Genomic DNA, 6,392 nt, shown 5'->3' with positions numbered 1-6,392 from the left:
GCTAGGACCTCCCAGTTCCTGATTCGAATTTGCTCCTGGATCTTCGGATATTCGTCTTCTTTCAGATCGAATCTAACTTCCGGGATCACTGATCTTAGACCTATTATTTTGTAATAATGGTCTGAATGTTCTTTAGATAAGAACTTCCCTTGATTCCAAAGTGGTTTTGGAACGCTCTCTTTCTTGCCTCTTGAAGTGGGTTGTTTTCCCTTAGGAGCCATGATCTTAGTGATCACGGATAAACACACCAAATTTAGAGGTTTGCTTGTCCTCAAGCAAAAGAAAAGAAAGGAGAGGGATAGAAGGGGAGCTAGGTGCAATTGTTGATGGAAGGGGAGGGAGGCCGAACCCATATTTAAAGGTAGGGGGTGGGTTCGAAAATTTAGAAAAGATATGATAAAAAAGATTTATTTGGAAAAGATAGGATAGAAGATATGATAAGAGAGGATATAGTTTAAAATTGAAAAGATATAAAAGATTTTTGAAAAAGATAAATCTAAATTTTGAAAGAGATAATGTGGAGATTTGAAAAAGATATTAATTAGTTGAAAAGATTTTTGAATGAAAAGAGATAGATTTGTTTTGAAAATTTTGAAAAAGAGTTGAATTGGATAAAAAGGATTGGTGCTTATGGATTAAGATACATTTGATATTTTTAAAATAGGGTTTTTGGAAATTAGGAATTTTAGAAATCAGATTTCTTAACATGTTTATGTAAGAAATCATGAATTGAAACATGAAAATCAAAATTAAAATGAAAAATATGAAGAAAAAATGAATTTACCTCCTCCCCACCATCCTAGCGTTTGAACGCCCAAACGCTGCATGTTTTGGGCGTTCAACGCCCAAATGCTGCCTCTCCTGGGCATTCAACGCCCAGCTGCTGCTTCTTTCTGGCGTTGAACGCCAGGAACTCCTTTGTCACTGGGCGTTTTTCTGAACGCCCAGGACGATGTAAATCTGGCGTTGAACGCCCAGAAGGAGCTTCTTTCTGGCGTTCAACGCCCAGAAGATGCCCCTTTCTGGCGTTTAACGCCCAGATGGCTATCCTTACTGGCGTTCAACGCCCAGTGGATGCTTATTTTGGGCGTTGAACGCCCAAAACAGAGTTTTACTGGCGTTTTCTTGCTAGTGAGCTCTTTTTCTCTGTTTTGTGTGCAGAATCCTTCTGCAACCCTGTAAACTTATATAATTGACTCTTTACCTTAGGATCAATGAACTTTATATAAACAAATAAAAATAAAAATAGGGCAAAATGCTTAGAGGATTGATGCCCCATGGCTGGGTTGCCTCCCAGCAAGCGCTTCTTTATTGTCTTTAGCTGGACCTTGCTGAGCTTTTAATCTAGCTTCAGCCTTGAGCACTCTTGCTCAACGTTGTCTTCAAGGTAGTGCTTGATTCTCTGTCCATTGACAATGAACTTCTTATCAGAATCAGTATCTTGAAGCTCCACATAACCATATGGTGATACACTTGTAATCACATATGGTCCCCTCCACCGGGATTTCAGTTTCCCGGGGAATAGCTCGAGTCTAGAGTTAAACAGCAGAACCTTCTGTCCTGGTTCAAAGATTCTAGATGACAGCTTTCTACCATGCCACTTTTTTTATTTCTCTTTATAAAGCTTGGCATTTTCGAAAGCAGTGAATCTGAATTCCTCTAGCTCATTTAGCTGGAGCAATCTTTTTTCTCCTGCTAATTTAGCATCAAAGTTTAGGAATCTGGTTGCCCAGTAGGCTTTATGTTCCAGTTCCACGGGCAGGTGACATGCCTTACCATACACAAGTTGGTATGGAGAGGTCCCTATAGGGGTCTTGAATGCTGTTCTGTATGCCCACAGAGCATCATCCAAGCTTCTTGCCCAATCCTTTCTACGAGTACTTACAGTCCGTTCTAGGATTCTTTTTAGCTCTCTGTTGGAGACTTCAGCTTGTCCATTAGTCTGTGGATGATATGGAGTCGCCACCTTGTGGCGAATCCCATACCGGACCATGGCAGAGTAGAGCTGTTTGTTGCAGAAGTGAGTGCCCCCATCACTGATTAGTACTCTAGGGACACCAAACCTGCTAAAGATATGTTTCTAGAGGAACTTCAGCACTATTTTAGTATCATTGGTTGGTGTGGCAATGGCCTCAACCCATTTTGATACATAGTCAACTGCCACCAGAATATAAGTGTTTGAGAATGATGGTGGGAAAGGTCCCATGAAGTCAATTCCCCATACGTCAAACAACTCAATCTCCAAGATTCCTTGTTGAGGCATGGTGTAACCATGAGGCAGATTACCAGCTCTTTGGCAACTGTCACAGTTACGTACAAACTCTCGGGAATCTCTATAGAATGTGGGCCAATAGAAGCCACATTGGAGGACCTTGGCGGCTGTTCGCTCACCTCCAAAATGGCCTCCATATTGAGATCCATGGCAATGCCATAGGATCCTCTGTGCTTCTTCTCTAGGAACACACCTACGGATTATTCCGTCTGCACATCTCTTAAAGAGATAGGGTTCATCCCACAAGTAGTACTTTGCATCAGTGATTAATTTTTTCTTTTGTTGCCTGTTGTACTCTTTGGGTATGAACCTTGCAGCTTTATAGTTTGCAATATCGGCAAACCATGGTGTTTCCTGAATGGCAAATAAATGCTCATCCGGAAAAGTCTCAGAGATCTCAAGAGAGGGGAGGGACGTCCCTTCTACTGGCTCTATCTGGGACAGGTGATCAGCCACTTGGTTCTCTGTCCCTTTTCTGTCTCTTATTTCTATATCAAACTCTTGCAAAAGCAACACCCATCTGATGAGCCTGGGTTTTGAATCCTGCTTTGTGAGTAGATATTTAAGAGCAGCATGGTCAGTATACACAATCACTTTTGATCCCACTAAGTACGATCTAAACTTGTCAATGGCATAAACCACTGTAAGTAATTCTTTTTCTGTGGTTGTGTAATTTTTCTGGGCATCATTTAAAACACGACTAGCATAATAAATGACGTGCAGAAGCTTGTCATGCCTCTGTCCCAATACTGCACCAATGGCGTGATCACTGGCATCACACATTAGCTCAAATGGTAATGTCCAGTCTGGTGCAGAAATAACTGGTGCTGTGACCAGCTTAGCTTTCAGCATTTCAAACGCCTGCAGACACTCTGTGTCAAACACAAATGGCGTGTCAGCAGCTAGCAGATTGCTTAGAGGTTTTGCGATTTTTGAAAAATCCTTTATGAACCTCCTATAGAATCCTGCATGCCCCAGAAAGCTTCTGATTGCCTTAACATTGGCAGGTGGTGGTAATTTTTCAATTACCTCTATTTTTGCTTGATCCACCTCTATTCCCTTGTTTGAGATTTTATGCCCAAGGACAATCCCTTCAGTCACCATGAAGTGACATTTTTCCCAGTTTAAAACTAGGTTGGTCTCTTGGCATCTCTTCAGAACAAGTTTCAGGTGATCAAGACAGGAGCTGAATGAGTCTCCATATACTGAGAAGTCATCCATGAAGACTTCCAGAAATTTTTCTACCATATCAGAGAAAATAGAGAGCATGCATCTCTGGAAGGTTGCAGGCGCATTGCACAGCCCAAATGGCATCCTTCTATAAGCAAACACTCCAGATGGACATGTGAATGTTGTTTTCTCTTGATCCTGGGGATCTACCACAATCTGGTTATAGCCTGAGTAGCCATCCAAAAAGCAGTAATAATCATGACCTGCCAGTCTTTCTAGCATCTGGTCTATGAATGGGAAAGGAAAATGATCATTTCTGGTGGCTGTATTGAGCCTTCTGTAGTCAATATACATGCGCCACCCTGTAACTGTTCTTGTAGGAACCAGTTCATTTTTTTCATTATGAATCATTGTCATGCCTCCCTTTTTTGGGACGACTTGGACAAGGCTCACCCAGGGGCTATCAGAAATAGGATAAATAATCCCAGCCTCTAGTAATTTGGTGACCTCTTTCTGCACCACTTCCTTCATGGCTGGATTTAGCCGCCTCTGTGGTTGAACCACTGGTTTAGCATTATCCTCCAATAAGATTTTGTGCATGCATCTAGCTGGGATTATGCCCTTAAGGTCACCTATGGACCACCCAAGAGCTGTCTTGTGTGTCCTTAGCACTTGAATAAGTGCTTCCTCTTCCTGTGGATTTAAAGCAGAGCTTATGATCACTGGAAAAGTATCACCTTCTCCCAGAAATACATATTTCAGGGATGGTGGTAATGGTTTGAGCTCAGGTTTAGGAGGTTTTTCCTCTTCCAGAGGAAATTTCAGAGGCTCTTTCATCTCCTCTGAATCCTCCAAATCAGGCTGAACATCTTTAAAGATGTCTTCCAACTCTGATTTGAGACTCTCAGCCATGTTGATCTCTTCTACCAAGGAGTCAATAAGATCAACTTTCATGCAGTCTTTTGATGTGTCTGGATGCTGCATGGCTTTGACAGCATTCAACTTAAACTCATTATCATTGACTCTCAGGGTTATTTCCCCTTGTTGGACATCAATGAGGGTTCGTCCAGTTGCTAGGAAGAGTCTTCCTAGAATGAGAGTAGCACTTTTGTACTCCTCCATTTCCAGCACTACAAAGTCAGTGGGAAAGGCGAATGGCCTAACTCTGACGATCATGTCTTCAATCACGCCTGATGGGTATTTAAGGGAGCCATCAGCAAGTTGGAGACATATCCGGGTTGGTTTAACTTCTTCAGTTAAACCAAGCTTTCTGATAGTGGATGCAGGTATTAAGTTGATGCTTTCCCCAAGATCACATAAAGCTGTCTTGGTGCAATTACCTTCTAATGTGCATGGTATCAGAAAACTCCCAGGGTCTTTAAGCTTTTCAGGAAAGCTTTCCAGAATGACTGCACTGCATTCTTCAGTGAGGAGAACTCTTTCAGTTTCTCTCCAATCCTTCTTATGACTAAAGATCTCTTTCATGAACTTGGCATAAGAAGGTATTTGCTCAAGTGCCTCTACAAATGGAATCTTTATTTCAAGAGTCTTGAGATAATCTGCAAAGCGAGCAAATTGCTTATCCTGCTCCTCTTTCCGGAGTTTTTGAGGATAAGGTATCTTGGCTTTATATTCCTCAACCTTAGTTGCTGTAGGTTTATTGCATACAGAAGTGGTTGAAGAAGTCTTTTTAGAGGGGTTGTCATCAGCACTTGTGTGTGTCTGATCCCTCACTGGCAATGGAGTGCCAGAGTTAGAAGCTGGAGTGACGTTAGACGCCAACTCCTTGTCTGTTCCTGGCGTCTGAACGGCAGAACTGTGCCCATTTTGGGCGTTCAGCGCCAGATCCTGCCCATTTTGGGCGTTCAACGCCAGATCCTTGCTTGTTTCTGGCGTTGAACGCCAGTCCTGAGCATGGTCTGGACGTTCAGCGCCAGCCTTCCACCCAACTTCAGGCGTTTTGGCGCCAGAATTATTTTTCCCTGGGCTCTTACTGTCCTCAGATGGATTTTGGGTGGTTTGCTAATTTCTTGGTTTCCTGCTGCTTTGAAGTGGGGTATTTAGTGCTTTCCCACTTCTTAGTTGAACTGCTTGGCATTCTTCTGTTATTTGTTTTGACAGCTGCTGCCTTGTTTGCTTTAATTGTACTTCCATGTTTATATTAGCCATCCTTGTCTCTTATAGTTTATCCTTGAATTCAGCTAACTGCTTTGTTAGAAAATCCAATTGCTGATTGAATTCAGCAGCTTGCTCTGCAGGACTGAGTTCAACAGTTACTGTTTTAACCTCTTCTTTCATGGAAGGGTCACTGCTTAAGTACAGATGCTGATTTCTAGCAACTGTATCAATGAGCTCTTGAGCTTCTTCAATTGTCTTTCTCATGTAGATAGATCCACCAGCTGAGCAATCTAAAGAGATCTGAGCTCTTTCTGTAAGCCCATAATAGAAGATGTCTAACTGAACCCACTCTGAAAACATTTCAGAGGGGCATTTTCGTAGCATCTCTCTGTATCTCTCCCAGGCATCATAAAGAGATTCATTATCTCCTTGTTTGAAGCCTTGGATGTCCAGCCTTAGCTGTGTCATCCGTTTTGGGGAAAGTATTGATTCAGGAATTTTTCTGTCAGCTGTTTCCATGTCCTTATGCTGGCCTTAGGTTGGTTATTTAACCACCTCTTAGCTTGATCTTTTACAGCAAACGGAAACAGTAATAGTCTGTAGACATCCTGATCTATTTCCTTATCATGTACTGTGTCAGCAATTTGTAAAAATTGTGCCAGAAACTCTGTAGGTTCTTCCTGTGGAAGACCGGAATACTGGCAGCTTTGCTGCACCATGATAATGAGCTGAGGATTCAACTCAAAGCTACTGACTCCAATGGAGGGTATGCAGATACTACTCCCATATGAAGCAGTAGAGGGGTTAGCATATGACCCCAGAGTCCTCCTGG

This window comes from Arachis ipaensis, chromosome B2, assembly GCF_059453495.1.
Source record: "Arachis ipaensis isolate K30076 ecotype BB chromosome B2, ASM5945349v1, whole genome shotgun sequence".
Taxonomy (NCBI): domain Eukaryota; kingdom Viridiplantae; phylum Streptophyta; class Magnoliopsida; order Fabales; family Fabaceae; genus Arachis; species Arachis ipaensis.
This window is presented reverse-complemented; position numbering follows the sequence as displayed.